This window comes from Numida meleagris, chromosome 2 (genome assembly GCF_002078875.1).
Source record: "Numida meleagris isolate 19003 breed g44 Domestic line chromosome 2, NumMel1.0, whole genome shotgun sequence".
Classification (NCBI taxonomy): Eukaryota; Metazoa; Chordata; class Aves; order Galliformes; family Numididae; genus Numida; species Numida meleagris.
This window is the reverse complement of record NC_034410.1, coordinates 118,269,464-118,288,568: the sequence shown is the minus strand read 5'-3', so window position 1 is coordinate 118,288,568 and position 19,105 is coordinate 118,269,464. Positions and strand designations below refer to the sequence as shown.

Sequence of the window (19,105 nt, the reverse complement as noted above, 5' to 3'; positions counted from 1 at the left end):
AAGAGTTTTCGCTAGTGAGCACATGCCCTGTAGCTTGCTCCCATAACATTCCAGGGAAGCTGGAAAACCCACTTCAGGACCATTTGCCACTTCTCTGCATGCAGCAATAAGACTTTCTTTGATTTCTTCCACTTTATAGAACCAAGGGTAGCTCTAGCAGCCTGACGCAAACGATCAACTGAATAGAAGTGCTCTGACATGGTGCTCAGTTGGGACCACCATTCACAGCAGCATACTCAACTTCAGCTAAGCCTGATACTTTAAAGTACTTATTTAGCTAGTTTTAATAAAAACATAAGATTATAATTTACTGCCAAGAGTTATGCTGGGCCTAGTGATTAAGGTTGGAAGCATGTTAGGTTCAAGAACTTCACCTTCTCTCTGTGCTGTCTCTTACCAAGATGTCTACAGGTTCTCCTATATTCTGCAATATTTGGCTCACTAATTCAATTAATAGCCCTTACACCAATGTTTTCACCTCTGAATAATTTCCTCAGCATGAAGTAGGTCTTGCCTTCGGTCTGTCCCTGGCACATCCTCACTTCTGTCTTTTGTTGTTCTATCAAGATCAGCAAACCAATGTCTTAAGAAAGGCTGTACCTACTAATTAGTTATAAACAAACAAACAAAAAAAGCAAACAAATAAATTCCATACTCTGGAACTAAAAGTAGACAATAAGCCTCCAATTTTAAAATTATTTTTAATGGAAAAATAGACATAGATAATATATTGTATCCTCTATTAGAGATCCCTCATAGTCATAGACATTACAGGGATTTATTAAGAACACAGCTCTAAACTTCGCTCAGGTTGGTATATTTTTCAAGAAATAATTAAGAAGATTGAAATCATTAGAAATTTTGGTATACTACCACCCAATATGCTTGATTGTATTGAAGGAAACCACTCTATAACAACACTGTTTTAATAGATAGCTGTATCCCTGATATTACAAGATGCAGGTCAGGGTATCTGTATTTTATTCTCAATATTTTAAAAGCTGTGTTTTCTGCGGATTCAACAATAGCAGCTTGTATCAAATTAATATTGTTTATGAGCTGTATGTGAGAGTTCAAGCACTGCTTTAAATGCATAGAGCTCTCCACAAAAACGAGATTAGCAGTTTCAGCACTGCAATGTAACAGTATTATGAAATTATTATAGAAATCAATAACACTTTCATTTCCAGAACTAATCTGATGATAAGATCTTGTTTATAAAGATATTAAACAAATGCATTATTCACATTTTTCTAACAATTCTCCAGAAAAAGGACAGTTTTTTAATTATCACATAGAAGTGGTGTAATAAATGAGTATAATTTCTATTAACAGAAGTTAATTTACATAAAACAAATGCTCATTGAATTATTGAGTATGATAATATCTACATGCCTAGTCCTGTTTGTCATATTTTGTGCCTTTTGGCGACATCAGAATTATAACAACCTGATTTATGCACTAAATTTAATGCATAATATGACAACATACCGATAGGTATGCCTTATAATGTATAATTTAAACATGATTGCTATATATTTCACCCATATTTTCTTGGCTTTACAAAGATTTCTCATGCATCCAGAAATCTCACTTGTAATGCAGGTTGCCAGATATGAATGTCTGTTTGAATTAATGAACATTTTTATAAAAATACTCTGACTATGAATGTTTTAAAAACCTTGTCATAACATTCACCAAACTTACACATGACAGCTAGCATGTGTTATTGCATTTTCATCTTAAATATTTGATGACTGCCTCTTTAAATCCAAGATTCATAACCCAAAGGGTTTCATTTTCTTACAGCATATGTAATTCAAGAGACATTTATTAGTATAGTTCTCATTTTATGCATCAACAACATATTTTTCAGAGAACCACTAGATGAACTCCCTTGTTTTCAGACTTTTTTCTGAGCATTTTAATTACAATTGTATGTTTTCTTTGACAATATTTGTATACAGACTATTTGCAACTCTCCCTACTTCCCTATCTCCATCCCCATTGGAACTGAAAGAATTCTGCAATATATAATAATGCAGAGTCAGAAAATATGAGAAGCCTCAACTAGTATCTCATACACACAAGATTAAATATGTGAAAACCCTTGGTAAGCTTTTTTCAACTCTGAGCATTGCCTGAAAAACACTACTGTAAACAATTATGATTCATAAAAATTTGCTAAACATAGATGTTCATCTAATGCTCTTAAACTACTATTACTAAAATATAAAATGGAGAATTCTGTATTCATTATTGTCCACATTTTAAAAATTCAGCCATGTAAAATGCCAAATATTAAAATGTTTATAATTATTTAAGAAGAATTTCAACTAACCATTGTTGGTGCAATATATTACTATGTTAGCACTGAAGGTTGTCCACTGACGGGTCACTCTCACTTGACCTTGTATGCACAGAAAGGTAGTTCACCATGGTAACCTTGGTCTTGTGGCTTTCCATACAGTAAATCATTTCAGCCCTCTTCATGTAATTCTTTTATTGGCTGTGCAATTGAAATGTCATGCTTCACGTACAGAGAAGCTAGTAATTTCTTATGGGTGATTAAGCTCCCTCTGTAATGTATGAGCATAGATGGAACTGTATGCAACAGACTTAAGCATACACTTCAGTTTTTCAAATTCTTGATTTTTTTTTCAGATGTTTACCAGGAAGATTTCTATGAGAATAAAACACATCCCTTTTTCATCCACGTATTCTAAACAAACACCTAACAGCATTGCTGTTAGATCATCTACATAAGCAAAAGGAAAACAACAATGTAGGAAAAATTACATATTTAACATTGTTTTTAACTTCTAATTTTTAATCAGACTGACAAATTCCAAAAGTCAAGGTAGTTTATAAAGGCCAAGTTAGGCCCAAAGCAGGAGCTGACATCCTTATTTTAACTATACTGTAGTTAATATATATATATTTTAACTCACCTATACATCTCACCCACGGAGGTAAAATATTGCAGAAAACCATCAGGAAAAAAAAAAAGTGGAGATGGGCAGACTCCTTCAGCTATTATTTCATTTGGTATTTATATTCCTTGTAATCTTGATATAGAATTGAACAAATAAAGCTGATGTTTTCTTTTATGAATTACTCCTTTGAATTCACACTATAACAACAGAAAACAAATGGGCTTTTTATGCAAAAAGGATTCAGAAGATCTAATTTTCTTTTATAAAATGCCACACTTCCATATAAAACTGTAACGTAAAACATTTGCTATAACATTTTACATACCTGAAGTTCATACTGGATTTTTTGTCTTCTGCTGCTTTTGTATCTGTTGGGTTGTTACCAGTCTGAATGAGAGACATGCACACGTGTGTGTCTATGCAGTGCACAAATGGGTACATCTTTCAAAAATACTGACATAAAAGACTTTGATACAACTTCCATATCACTTCATTTTATGGAGAAAAATAAAAGCCTCTTACAAAGTGAAAATCATCTTTTACAGTTCTCAAAACTTTAATTAATGATAAATTACAATAAACCTAACTTTTGAGTTCCTCAGTTATACCGCACATTGTAAAAAATAACACTAATCAGTTATTTATTCACAATTGAATTATTTATCTACCAACCAAACATACAATGATAGATCAAGAAAACCATTTGACTGTTAAGTTCTAGAATAAATCTGTCAATTTAACTATCTCTAATAATTAAAGAATGTGGAAGAAGCTTATCAAGGAGAGGGTGGAAGGATCTAGCAGATGTTAGAAAATTCTTCTTCAGTGTTTTTATAAGACCACAGAAACATGCTTCTATTAAGTTTAAGAACCCAGATCTGCTACCAAGGGATCTATTTGTAAAGGTATAAAAGTGGTAATGCTGACACCCCATTCAGATGGATTCGTGACCTCATGATGAGAAAGGCAGCTGCTAGTCAGAAACTTGAGAACAATCCTAGTTCAAGCCTTGAATTTTGTATCTTGACTATTTTCCACAAAATATTTAATGTCTTATTTATGGCAAAGATATCAGCAAAAAAAAAAAAAAAAAAAAGCACACAGACAAGAATTTCATTTCACTTTGGCAGTGGCATTATTATTAAGCAGTGGGACACCTCAAAAATTCGGAAGAGGACTCAAAAACTTATAGAACTCATCTAATGCCTCTTTGTCCTTCAGTTACTGGTAGTACAAGCCAGTACAAAATCAAGGTTGCAATTTCCTTTGTAAACTGTAGTTATAGAAGAAATCTGCTCTCCTGTCTTTTTATACAGGGTCAGCATTTCACACAATACCTGAGCACTGACCCAAGACCCATTTCACTTTAGAAAAAAAATCTCAAATAAATTTAGTTTTAAAGTGTGGAGAGAGCAAACACTTTCTCAAGTGAACAGTCTCAGGAACAAGGCTATCTCCTGTTTGATTCAGCAAAAATGAAAAATGAAAAAAATAAAAAAGAGAATGGATTTCACTTGTAGTCATTTTATCTTTTTTCTCTTCTGCTACCCAAAGAAGATGTTCATGCTTGCTCCCTGGAAATATTCAAGGCTGTGTTGGATGTGTCTTTGGGCTGGTCTAGTGGTAGGTGTCCCTGCCCATGGAAAGGGGCTGGAGCTGTTTGGTCTTAAAGATCCCTTCCAAATCAAGTCATTCTATTAGTTATGATTCTATGATTGCGGGAATTGCACCATGTTTGAAAAAGTTCCATGGTTAGCTCCAACTCTTTAGCATGAATTTCAAGCTACACCATGGTGTGCTCAACAAAAAATCATGAAGTGGGAGACTGCAACCCTTTAATGCTTCTTCTGGTCATCTTCTACATTTTCCTATGGACTATCCAGTAAGCCAGACTACACTTTTCATAGCTCTTAAACAGAAAAGGGACTTCAATTAGATTATATTCTTCTCGGTATCTCTTGAAAAAATGTATATGTCCTCATTGGTCCCACAGGCTTCCTCTGGATTTAAAAATAATAGTGATAATAGAGCAATTACTCAGCTAAATTGAATAGAATCGTTGAAACAGGAAAAAAAAAGTCTTTACCATAATTATCCAGGAAAAAACCTAAATGAAGCATCACAACTAGTATGGCCTTACAACCAAAAAGAAAGGTGCTTGTACCTCCCTGATGGGAAATAAGCAAATCAAATGTATTAGCTATAAACTCTTCAGGAAAAAACAAGTAGGCATTCTGTAATGATTAGAAGTAAATACATCAGGACTGTGGGTGCTTGCTAGAATAAAGAATTCTTGATTTTATTTTGTCCTCAGACTCTGTTATGGTTGAATATTTGATTTGTTTCCACATTTGTATACAGGTTTCTACTGCATCTAAGCTCCACTGACCTAAGTTGTATAAATCAAGCCATGCATTCACGAAGAGCCGTGCATGATCTTAACATTAAGTAGGAATCTCCTGTTTGTTTTACTGGAACATTAACTGAGAATTCTAGCCTGTTGCCTTTTTATTTTCTTGTAAAAAAACCCTTCAGTACCCCACGCTGTGACAGACTCAAGACATCCATGTAGCTTGCCTGTTATCTAACACTTTGACTTACAGCCAGATACAGACTGCTATCAAGAATTGCATTTTGCTACTCAAGAGAATTATTCTTTCTTTCACATTACAACAAAGACACAAACAGCCAGGAAATCTTCAAGATGATACTTTTAGGGCCCACTTCTCTAAGGTTATTGTCTCTTGATCCTTAAGAAAATGCCTTGTTTTTTCTCCTGTGAAAATGTTGTCTAATGTCAGGTAGTTTGAACTGACTTTCCAGGGAAGCATGATTTCTGTATGAATGTGTGAAGCTGGACCAATTAACTTGGAAACAGTAGGGACCTAACTACAAGAAGTTGTTAGTTAACATCGAAGCTCAAAGGACAGCCTGGACAATTGTGCCCAGCACTGTTTGTTCACAACAGAACAAGACAGACACAGGGGGACTCACACTTCTTTCCACCCTTTAGCTGCCAATCTCTTTAACATAGTATTTGTAAATCAACTTCAATGTAATTTGTTAGTGAAACTCTTAGCTCCAAAAAGAAAAAGGAAAATAAAAAGAAGCCTTTTTGCATTTGTGTACTACATCAGGTCAGCTGGAAAGAATTTAAATTTTGGATGGTTTTTTTTCTCCTAAGTAGAATTCCTATGAACAACTTATGAAAAAAAAATTTAAGGTGTCTATACAAGAACAAAAGGTATTGAAACCTATTTGTCAGACTAGTGTTTTTCTTTGACAGTAATTTTATCTGATAAAATATTACGTCTTATTGCCTTCAAATCTAATTTGTTTTTGTCTAATAATCTATAAATGCTTTAAGAAAGTACACTGCCTTTCTAAGCCGTTCCTGTTTACAAATGCTATCTCACTATGAGAAATGAAATATCACCATTTTCTGTACTGTGTAGCTCCTTAATCTTTTCCGCTACACAAAACCTACCTTCCCACTGAAAACTATGCTTGAATTTGCTCAGCATATCCATTCAGCTCTAGCAAATAGTCTTACTGCTTTTTGGCCTATGTAGTTTGGTCCTCTATGATCAATACTAGATTTTTCCATTTCCACTGACGCCTTTTTGTATTTGTCTGCTTCCATTTATGGGATTTAGAGGACAGCTAAAGGGAACAGCCATGTTTTAGTGAACTGTTCCATTTTTCTTGGACTGCTCTCCTATACTTAACCCTTTATAATACTCTCCTATACTTAACCCTTTACACATTACTTAATCTCCCTTCAAACAATTATATCAAATCATTTTTTAACATTTCTCTGGAACTCCTTTCACAAACTATTCTGAAATATTCTACTGTTTATTTTTGCATAGCAAATATATAATATGTTGGCATCTCAGAATACATAGCATGCAACTGAGAAAACATTTGTAAAAATGCAAGAATGTCATATGTGCTAATGCTGTGCCATATGTCAATGAACTTTAGAGGGAGGAGGAAGGTATATTATTTTACTTAACATTGCAAGGCATTTGAAAAGTCTAAAAATACAGAGAAAGTCTGAACACTTATAGATTGCTACTTGTGAGATTTCATATCCTCATACTTACTTGAAGGCAGTGTTTCTAGTATTTCATCACTTAAGTTGCTTAGCATTAGTTAAGGTATCAGGTTATATAAGAATTACTTTGATTTTCTTCTAAAATGTACTCCATTCATTTTTATGTTACTTTTTTCCGCAGTCTCTCCAAGACGTGCCAATTTACCGGGTACTTTTTAGATACAGACTCCATTGCAGGGCTTTGAGTTTCCTGAAAAAAAATTTAAGAGATTCCTTGACTTTGAATTCATCCTACTTCAGACAACATAAGTAGTGTTATAGTCAGCAGAGCCTCATTAGTCCCCGAAATCACAATAGCTGAGGTTTCAGTCAACTGACAGTCTTCAGTTTGAGAAAGATCTATTATACACTGTAAGTAACTGCCAGTGATACAGGCTGCTCTCATTGTGAATTGAAGAGTTAAAGAATGCCACATTTGGACTGCAGGATGTTGTAGCTTCAAGAGATGTCCTCCTGCAATTACTTGTTTTATAGAACACTTTATAATTGGAGAATTAGTTGGCACTGCAAAGAATAAGGGTCTGAGGGGGGAAAAAGTTAGCACTGTGAGATTAGATGATATGGTAATGAGCTTGCACCCTGGAGTTCTCCTTTTAGTGACAGCGCTGGGACCTATGGGAACCTTACGCTATAAGGGTTTATTGAGAATTGGTGCCTCTTCTTCATAGCCAGAGCTATGAAAGATGATCGCAGAGAACCAATCATGCCTGATAGTCTAGCCATTGTATACACCTGATGCTTCTTGGGAAAGAAGTTGGACAGGTGTGTAGTAATAGACTCAGAACTTACAGGGTCTTCAGGTGTCATATCATGTGGAGACCCCCTGCTGTTTGAGACCATAAGTAACACAAAGGTATTTGCCTTCTCAATCCATTTTCTTTGCTGTAAAAGAGAGATTCCTGCAGTGCACACAGGAATAGGAGAAGTAAAGATACCAGACATGCAAGGTATCCCACATCTTATATTAATATCGTATAGCAGAAAAGAATATGTGTTTCATTATTTCTTTTCTTTCTTCTCTTTAATGTTAGGCATGCAGCTCTGCAAGTGTGGTTAATGCAAATTATGTGGGGATTTGCTTTTCTGTCCGCTTACAGAACATGCTGTCTATTGTATACAGAGAAAACGAAAGTACATATGCATTTTATTATGTTTCTTTTGGTGGAGAGATAATATTTCCTTACCAGATTTCTATCATATATAATAACTTCCCAGTTTTAAATGTCAAGATTAAAACAAAGAAATTGAACTGCGGGCTACCTGATTTCATTTTCACTTCTTTCACAATACTAATAAAAATAAATAATTTAGTTCCTTCAAAGGAAAGCAAAATAACAGGAAGTTAAGATGCAAGATCCTTGGAATCATTTTCTGTCTTTTATTTATTTCTTTTCTAAAAATAGCATACCATACAAGCACAAGGTGACACATTAAAATGGTAAAATTCAAATATGAGGAAGTTGTTACTATTAGCAATTCCAAAAATAAAATATTTCAAAAATGCTTCATCTTCATATGTTTAACACAACATTTAGCCAAGAAATTCTCTTCTTGATCTACCTAAAATGGATTTGGAGAAACAGCAAGTTCACTAAATCAAGTCCTGTCTCATGAATGTCATAGGCTCTCAAGTGAAGCAAAACCATGGTGTACCCTCATCTAAAGATCAAATATGATTTGGATTCTGTTCCTTTGATCTATACTTATCTCAAGACTGGTTTCAATTCCAAAGGCAAAAGGCTTATCTACAATTTAAGGTTAATTTTATCATTTAAACATTTGCATATTTAATCTTGTTTATTATTAATTGTGAGCACTGTTTATTCAATTTGCTCCTCATTCTGCTTGTCCTACTGTAGAGAAAACCAATGATGCAAAAAGACTTATAAAGAAGAACAAAACCAGCACAGGATCATAAAATTTGCCAAATGAAAAGTTATCAAATGCCTCCTCTCTGTCAAAAAAAAAAAAACCCTACAACCATGAAAAGTTATCAAATGCCTCTTTTCAGTCAAAAAAAAAAAAAAAAAAGCCACAACCTTTAATCTCCATTACTGACACTCTTCCTTACAAGTGCAGTAATTGATTTAAGAAGCATATATGATGGACTTTGACCACTTCTACTCTATGCATCAATGGAGTATTTAAATTTAATGTGCCGCTGTGACTGACAACTTGCATCTCCTTAGTACTCAGTTACATTCTCTGAAATTAAACAATTAATAAGCCAGGAGCTATATGAGTGATACATTATTCATTCTAATGAACATTAATCAATTAATCAATTATAAAGAGATATAGCAATTAAAAAAAGGAAAAGAGACAACTATACCCTTTAAATATTATGTCTACTCTAGTGCAAGTCTCTTTAAACAGATGTAATTTACATGATGGCAATGCAAGCAAAGCTATATTATGGTTATTTATGTTAAAACATATATATGTGTCAAATAAAATAATGAATTCATAATCATTTATTGATAACCAGAGGAGAAGAAAAATATTAAAATTCTGTACTCTGTGTAAAAGTAGGAAAGTATATGAAAATTATCCTACATTATTACTCTACTAACATTTAAGAATCTTCCCTCTTGGACTCATTCAGAAGTTAAAATGCATTCTTAAACTTTCCCAGGTTCGTTGGAAAATATTCAGTATTCACACAAGCATGCCAAATAATTTTCCTGACACTTATTAGACAAAAGCAAGACAACGGGCACAGTCAAAATTTAGCTTAACCATGACATGCATAGAGATATACGAGAAGCACAGATCAATTCTTATTTCTTGATTTAAGTTAGATTTATTCCAGATGTGGGTATTTGTAGCCAGAAGGAGACCAGAAAACTTCTCTTACAAAAGTTTTTCTTTGTGAATAATGTTTACAGTCATTTATAGGAGCTGTGGAAAAGCTGCATATCAATTTCTTTATTTTTTTTTCTGGAAATGAAGTGCCAGGATGATACCAGGATACAGATGTAACAATAAGGTCAAAACAGGCAAGTATAGATAGCTTCTATTTAACAATGTAAGAAAACCTACGCTCTTATTACGGATCCAGTGTGTCACAGATGAGCCACCATTCTTAAATTTTGTATCTAATTCTCGATTTTCTATCTGTGTTATTTATGTAAATTTTCAGCTCTTAAATATAAAACTGTCTCCTACATAATATTGGTACAACACATGTCCTCCAATCTTCTGGAAATCACAAAAAAGGAAAGCAAAATGTTGTAGGTAGTTCTCTAACAAATGAGAAAAAAAAATGGAAATAAACTGAGAAGAAAAAAAAACAAAAATACTGGTAACACGAGCACACAATAGGAGGCATGATTTAGCTTTGTGATGGTGCTGTACAGCTAGGAAATAATATCTTCCTGTTTCCAGGATTATTCATTCCTTTTCATGATACTGGAAAGAAAACCAACACCATCACCACCACCACCAACAAGAAGCGCGTGGGAAATTACAAACTTTCAATTTCCATTTTTGAAGTGACTTTCCCTAACAAAGCTTTTATAGCTGTAAGATATTTCTTTTATCTGTTATGTCACATATCAACCCTGAAAATCAGAGAAGAATTTCTGAAGGAACTATTCCCATTCACTGCATCATTTGTAGTGAAAAGAAAAAAAGAAAGAAAGAAAATTACTGTGGGAGCTTATAAGTTCACAAAATCTTGAAGTGGTTATGCATTGTTTTTAGGTGAAGTTCTTTCCTCCAGCCTTCAGTTCAAGTACAGCACTTAACCGTGCCTTCCAGTTTTCCTCACACTTCATAATCTCCTCTACGTTCTTCTCTAGGATTCTTTCTTTCTAACATGTCTGAAGCTTGTTTATGGTCTTCTTCACAAAGACAAGTAGATCCTTTGTTCGATTCAAGAATTTGTCATGGTAGAGTCCCTGTTTACTTTCACCTCTCTTAATTCATGCCCAGTTCACACCTTGGTGATTTTTACAGCATGATGGGAAAGTACTCTCAGAAATGAAGAAGTCTGTCTTTCCCCTGTTGTGCATCCTCTCTTGTCCACAGAGTTCATGACTTGGAGTACGCCAGTCAGAATAAGGTAAGCAGGGAGCCTTCCCTTCTGATGCCACCTGAATGTTTATTTACAAGAAAAAATATGTAGTACACAGATGGTACAGGTGAAAACACACTCTAATACCCATTATAGTTTTTATGGATCTTTCTAGATTCAGACTCCTAAGATAGATATAACTATTTGTGCTACTGGAAACAGTCCATTCAGCAAGTTTAGACTATTTGCCGTTTGGTGCTGTGAGCAGTAAAAGAGAAGTTTTGACTGTGCACTCTGTAAGTGAAGACCTTAATTTTGTGAGCACCACATAGATCAGAATTTGAATTTATAAGAGCACATTTCATTCTAAGTAGCTAAGCTTTTATTTGTGAATGGAGAACAAAACACAAACTGGAAAATACAAAACTATAAGAATTTTTACTATTTATACAATTTATTATAACATAGATGAGTCTGAGCAAATAAAGTTATTTTTAATAAAAAAAGCTCTTAACTTCCCCTCAATATCTACTTATTATCTCCTTTGATTACTGTGAAGAATGCCAATCATATATCACTGATTCAGAACCTCAGAAAAGTCTTTTATTATTATCTCCTTTTATGTCTAAGATCTGGGATCGCCTCTAATTATCTGGGAAAGAAATCACCTAAAAATATCTACAAACATACTTTTCTTCTTCGGATTCCTGTTTAATGGACTGCCTACCGTCAGTCCTTTCTTAAAACTTGTTGATTTCCAAGCTGGTGTATGCCCAGATTATGGTTATCACGTTGATCAATATCACATTTTGTTCCATTGTTTCTAGTCTAGACTATTTCAAGTACCTTGTCCAATATTTCATTATAAAAACCTTAAAGATAAATACCTTTTCATTCTATGTTTGCATGTTAGTAGCTTACTATAGACCCATGACCAAAACGTACTATGAAAATGCAAATATTAAGGAATGAAAAATGCTTTTTATTTCCAGATTAGAAGTCATACCAGAAGCAATTGTCATGGATCAGATGGCAAATTTACTTATTTAGTTAAGAAGTATAAATTACAGTTTTGATTTTAAAAACTGTCATTGGGCTTATGAAAAACACGAACAGTCACTAAGTATAAGATAGGAAAACCATTTAGATAGTGGCAGAAAGGATTGCAGCGCTTCCAAAGAAAAAGAAAAATAACTAAGAAAGCATCAGAGAATTTTGCCATGATAACAATGTTCTCTTCTACACTTTACATTACTGAGGCTAAAAGCCAATTATAGTGTAAAATATAGAATTCATTAAAATGTTTAGAGACATTGCTATTCTAGATAGTCAGAATCAGAAAGTTAAAGATCATCTTGGACTGTGCAGGTGTATCATGTAAATTCATGAAAACTCTGATGTGCATTACTTAATTTCTGTTAAGACATTAACAGAATGTTAAGATCCACTTCTATTTATCACCAGTGTAATCATGAAATGACATTGTGAAAGAATACTATTATAGCTTGTATGGAACAGTAATGAAAAGTAGCATGCATAGACCAAATACAGTTATGAAATACTTTTAAAATAAACTTCATTCTGCTAAGCATTTCCTTCTTACTATAATTTTCAGTATTGGCATGAAGCTTCACAGAGAGGATAAACCCTCTTGTAAACATTCCCATAATCATTCAACACATAATAGTTTCAAGTGAAAAAAGATAGAAAATTCTGACAAATTTAGACTGACTAGTGAGCATGCTACACATCAGTACATAGTGGGGGACAACTGGCTGGAAACAGATTGGACATGCTAGATGTGACAACATGGACAAGATGAACATGACCAAGCAGTGTGCTTATGTGACAAAGGAGGCCAACAGCATCCTGGGCTTAGTTAGGAAGAACACTGCCAGCAGATGAAAGGATGTGATCTTTGCCCTCTGCTCAGCACTGGTGAGGCCTCACCTCGAATCCAGTTCTGGGCTCCCCAGTACAAGTGGCACCTGGACATATTGGAGAAAGCCCAGAAAAGGGCTTGTAAGATGATGAAGATACCAGATATTCACCTAACGGGGGAAATAAAGCAGATGGATCCAGAATCTTCTCCATACTGCCCACTGAGGGCACATCAAGTACCCTGATTCTGTGATATTACAATGGAAGTAAAAAAAGCCTGCAAGTTAGCAACGGGATTTAAATTCACAGGTTAGTATCACGTTCCTTGAAAAACTTACTACAACTATTAACAAAAATACATAGTTGGCATCAAGCTAGTAATAAATATTCTTGCAATTTATAGTAAATTCCTCAGTTTTCCAGTATGGGAATTACTAATTCAAAATATACCATCCAACTATAACATAATAAAATTACTGGTATTAAATAACAAAAATCATTTTCAGATCAACTAAATGCATCAAACAGAAACAGCCAAAATCAATATAACAGTCTTTTAGTAAGCTTCAGCCAAACCAAATTCTTAACAAAAAATCTGAAACAATTCTAGATGGTAAATGAAGATGAATATGCCAACACTGCATTTGTCAAAACTGTATCAACCTCAACCACAAAGTAAAGGATTTTTCCATACTGCAATACTGTTGATGTGGCAGCATGAAAAGATTTAGCTGTTATTCTACATGAGAAAAAAATTGAGAGAGAAAAATATTCAGTTAATGTATTTGTTGTGTTCCCACTCCATCATCATGCACAATAGTATCTCTTAGAGACAGGTTTTTCTTACACCCACCACTAATCAGAACAGCAAAAATTCCATAAAACCAAAAAGTCTTGTCAATCAAGACAACTATTAAGACAGCATCTTGTTCACTTCTTTCACAGTCTAAAAGTTTCCAGAGTAAACTGGACTACGCTGATATCTAGAAATAAGCACACAGATATCTAGAAATCAGCACAGTATAAAATACAAAGAATTTAGTATGTAGAAGAAAGAAAAAAATAATTGGACAATAAATATAAGGATGGATCAATTAAAACTATATGTAAGCAATGTTTCCCTGATTTGTATTTCCTCTTCTGCCCGCCTCTTGCTCACCAGAATTCCTTACATATGAAAGAACTACATATGAATGGGAATGCAGATGAACGTGCACTGCAAAATACCGTAGAATAAATTTCCAAAGGAAGGTGTGTAGAAATCAAGATTCAGCTACTAGTAGCTACTTATTTTAAATATTGGCTATCTGGTTTTCTCGGTCCATTTGATGTAAGATTCCATTCTGACTGCTCTTCTTTCCTGAATTTCAGGAAGACTGTATAAATCCAGAGAGAAATCTTAGTGTAAGGCCTCAAATATTTTCTGTAGCTGTGAAGTGACAACACAAAAAAGAAACTACATTTTATGAAAACATTTATATGATTCTTGTCTAAAAAATGGAATTGGATTACAATCTGAACATGGATCTTCATTATGAGAGAAAATAAATATATGAAAAATATTTGAATAAATGACTGAAAGACACTAATGTCTACACGCTGAAAAGGAAGGGAACTTACTGAACGAAATAAAAAGAATTACTCTGATGAGAATCTATTCAGAAAGAATAGCATATGTGGATTACCTATTAATTTAAAATTGCAGCGTACTTGATTGAGAGAAAAACAAGTAACAGTAATATAATCGGCTGGAAATATTTGCTTCGTAGGGAAAGTGATGGCAAAAGATAACTGTTTGAGTATAAGATGTGGAATTTGATACAGGAAACATATGATGGAAAGAAAAACAATTTTCAGGAAGGAATAAGGAAGAGTCAAATACATCCAAATAGCAAACTGAGAATAACCTCAATATAGGAGAATCTGTGCTGAGAAGTTCTGATGGAGGAAAATTAATGATAATCTTCATTGTCTCTTGCTAACTTATCATTTCAATCTTCTGAAGTCTTGACAGATGTTCTACTTTGTTTCTTACTAGAAAGTCAGGATAGCACCGGATTAGGTATATAATGAAAGTGCAGATGTCAGAGAACTGATGTTCAGCTGTCACACTTGGAAAGAAAGAGAAGACTTAAGGAAATTAGTGGACAAGACCTCATAATGGCCTTGACTGGCACGTTTTTTGCAACGTGGCAAGTGGATTTTTACTGCTTTTCTTCTAGGAAGATTTCTTTGAAGGACAGGGGGAAGGCAGGAATAGAGGATTTTCACTTACAACAATAATTAAATTAAACCTAATCAAACCATTTTATTATTTTCTGCTGAAGGCCAATATATTTAGCATCTTCTTCCATGCATAATAAATTACATTAGCTCTAGGCATTTTCAGAATGTTGATCTGTTAAAGATGTTCATATATATTCAGTGACGCTCTTCATAATATCCAGGTAAATATAACCAGTTGAGTATTTTAGTTTTTGAAAGGAAATAAAGCATTAACTTAATTTGGTTTATTTAAAAGACAAAAATTATTAATCTATCCACTGATAGGTCTTTTTCACCAGAGACTTTGTTAAGGTCATTGCTACTTTAACAATCACATTGTTCCTTGCTGCAGTAAGAGGCTCAACATCAGTCTTCCTGTTTTCATTTCTATATAAATCAGAATCAACTCACAAAAGGGGAGAGGAAAAAAAAAGTAGCTTTGGCAGTCAGGTCCTACATCTGAAGTAAATAATAATAATAATAATAATAATAATAATAATAATAATAATAATAATAATAATAATAATAATAATAAACATATATCCACATCAATTTTGTAGTGATCTACTGAGAGATTATATCCCACAGTCCACAGATTGCAGGAGTTAAATACTTGTGTAAAACATAACAATAATGGTCATAGTAATAAATATTATTGAAATTGCCTCAATATATGTTGGAAATATTCTGCATGTAAACAAAGAAGTTGGAATATAAAATGTCTCTACTGACTACATACAAAACCAAGTATGAACTACACACAGTAAAATACTCCCCATGTGAAAAGTATGACATTTGTATAAACAGACTTACACGTCAGAAATTCCCAAGCAATATCAAGAAGTTTTGGGTCTCGAGCTTCATCCGATATACTTAAAATTTATTTTAATTTTGCAACACTAAAGCACACAGTTGAAACTCCATCTCTCTGTTGTGTCCAAGTTTTGTCATTTATTGTTTCTCAGATTAGCCAACACTCAAATGAATTTAGGACATATCCCTCTGAAAAAATTCAGGAGCACTTCTGAAAAAAAAAATCAAGAGCATTACAACAGCTTACTGTGCAACTTGGGTCATGTACATGTTCAAGTCATTTAGATTCTAGAACTACTTAAAAGCTATTGATAATCTTATTTCTGGCCTTTCGTCACAAGTTTTGTATCACGTCTGGTATTACCTCCATTTTTTTTTCAAGACTTCCTAAAATTAAGCTCGTTGATTTCAAAAATTTTACAGGCTAAGACTTTAATGTATGTGATCTATGGTAATGTTTTCTAGAGTACTTGTCATGTCTTTAAGATTCTATAAAGTCAGAAGTGTAAGACATTAACAACATACAGTGAAACTGAAGCTGAGGTACAATTCTCCTGAAGAGACAGTGCTATTTATGTATTGTTGCAAAAATATACAAGACAAAAATACAATCAGTTTGATGCTTTGAGATATTTACACCTACATGCTAGATTGTAACTCAGGCTAAACTGAGTATATCGCTATTTTTGTATTTAGAAACTATAGATCTGGTATGGTATTACTTGACAACTTCTTAAACCAACCCATGAACCTAATCCTTTAGAAATAGGGGTCATAATGAGAATGTAAAAGCATTAGCTAAATCAGCATGTAGCAACATGATTGTAATAGGGATTTCTCATCAGCTTCTGGTTTATGCTATATTAACATCTGAAAAAGCTATTTAAACATTAAAATTAATACATCATAAAGCAATAGAAATACTTCCTATAAAATAGTTTTATCTACTCACAATAGCTATGAATATCCCCATTCAAACTGCTACTATGAATACTGTATAAAATGAGAATAAACTAAAAGTAAAATTAGAATACTCCTTTATAAATTACTATATGTCAAGCTAACAAATGGTAGACTTGTCATATTGAACAACTAAATGTCTAAATGATCATTCAGCACTCATAGTGTAGGGAAAAAACACTAGCTTTGTTGGCTATAAAGCAGTTGCTCGATTTTTCATACTGTCATTCTGCTCTATTAGCAAAGCCTAACACAATTAGGTATGAATATGCAGTAATAACATGCAAATTGTTCTCTCTCAATTGCCCCAAGGCAGCAGTCTCAGCCTTTCAAAGCTTGATTTCTTCTACATCATTACAGGCTTGGCATAATTCATCAGAATAAAAAAATACCTCAGCCTTACTGCACGTGGCCAGCTAGTAAAATCATCAGTAGTTGTTAACCATTCTCCCTCAATAGGTTTGTTAGCAGCGTTGTCCCCAGCTCCCTGCCACTCCTGCACTTGTACATGTTTCCCTTGGGTAATGTTAGACACTACATTTGAGCCTGCCAGAACAATTAACCCTACTGTTAATTAGAATGAAATGTCAGGCGCACAGATGGTACAAGCTGGCACCCTGCCATCCCGCCAACTGCTGCTGAAAGCAGCTACCCCACTGCTGACAGCTGTTCAGCTATGTCCCAAACCAGCAGATGTCAAAACTTTCCAGCTGAGGAAAGCTAAAAAAGCAATGATGGGAGTTTCTAGTCCCAGTAGTAATGATGACTGTTTTACTGTTATTGTATCTATTACCTGTTGTCATACTGTACCCATCAAGTGGAGTCATCAAAGCAGCAAAATACTGAAAGTCAGTAATTGTAAAACTGCTTTCCAAGTTAATTTCATACAACAGAAGGAGGAAAAAAAAAAGAATGGAAGAATGAGAAAAAAACATATCTGTATGTTTTCTTTAAAACCTATATATCTCCAATTCAGGATTTACTTTAAATAAATTTATATGGTGATACATTGTATTAGAAAATGTTACTCTAAATTTTTGTACAGTGGAGTACCTAATCTCTGTGAGAAAATTGCAGCATGTGAATACAATTCTTCAAATCTTAGAGCAAGAAATCTTGAGCAAGTTTCATTTTATTTTTCCTACCTATATCATTTTACTTTAACCCTAAACATGTGAATGAAAGATCCCAGCACATTTCTAGCACGAATCGAGATTCCATAGTTATAGCAACTATGCTTTAGTTACTTAAATTTCTCCTTAATTTTAGAAAATCTGCTTTGGCCTTCAATTTTTGACAATTTCAAAGACTGTAGTGGCAGATAACATTTCTACAATGTGATAAATTCTCTCTTATGTATTTCATAGCTGCATAAAGATGGAATGAGTACTTTCCTCAGGATTTATTAAAAAGGCTCTATCATGTGACTTTTGGCAATAAAAAAAATGCAATACTTTATTTCTAAGAAACATTAAAAAGCAAATGTAGTTTGTTCTTGCATACTTACTTATGCAAACTAACTGTTTGGCAATAAGACGATTTATGTTCTTCACAAAATAAGAAGGTGACCAAGAGGGGCTGAATAAAGGTCCAAAAATCATAAATTTTGAGCAAATGGCGTAGTTTCCTTAGAAGTTTTGAGGAAAGAAGTTCTAGAAAAGAAGATACACAAAATTAGAATAAAGGAAGAAATAGATATAAAGCTTATAAATAACAAATATCAGTTAAACTGCATCCACTGAAATAAATTTATTTTCTGAATGAGTATGTCATATATTTTATTCCTGAAGACATTCATTATCAAATTTAATGTTTCTGGCTCTGTCCTGCCAGTCTCTACAACAAGAATCTGAGCATATTTATGAAATTTATATTTAGCATAGGCCTTTAGTGTGAAACAAATACCTTTGATTTAGGTTTATTCATATGTAGTCTCAGTTTAAGCGGTGTTAGTAAGAAAGTAATAGCTTGTGTATGTTAATATTAGTTTAGTTCTGTTTTAGATTTTTTTTTTCTACAGGCAGGTACTTATATACTAACTTTAAGAGAAAGATATTTTATTAAGAAATAAATGTGACATACACTTCATCAAATTGCTCATGGTTCATTGCA

The 19,105-nt window shown here is 33.6% G+C and overlaps 1 long non-coding RNA gene across 2 annotated transcripts in view; it reads right to left on the bottom strand.

The window, feature by feature from the left end:
* LOC110393013 overlaps window positions 1–19,105 on the bottom strand; it is a 99,067-nt gene that overhangs the window by 31,706 nt on the left and 48,256 nt on the right. For both annotated transcript variants that reach the window (XR_002434737.1, XR_002434738.1), the window contains 6 exons: window positions 18,501–18,645; window positions 17,787–17,857; window positions 16,034–16,244; window positions 7,046–7,246; window positions 3,262–3,323; window positions 2,952–3,133 (listed from right to left, as the gene is read on the bottom strand). This is a non-coding gene — a long non-coding RNA (uncharacterized LOC110393013). The remainder of the gene's footprint in view (window positions 1–2,951; window positions 3,134–3,261; window positions 3,324–7,045; window positions 7,247–16,033; window positions 16,245–17,786; window positions 17,858–18,500; window positions 18,646–19,105) is intronic.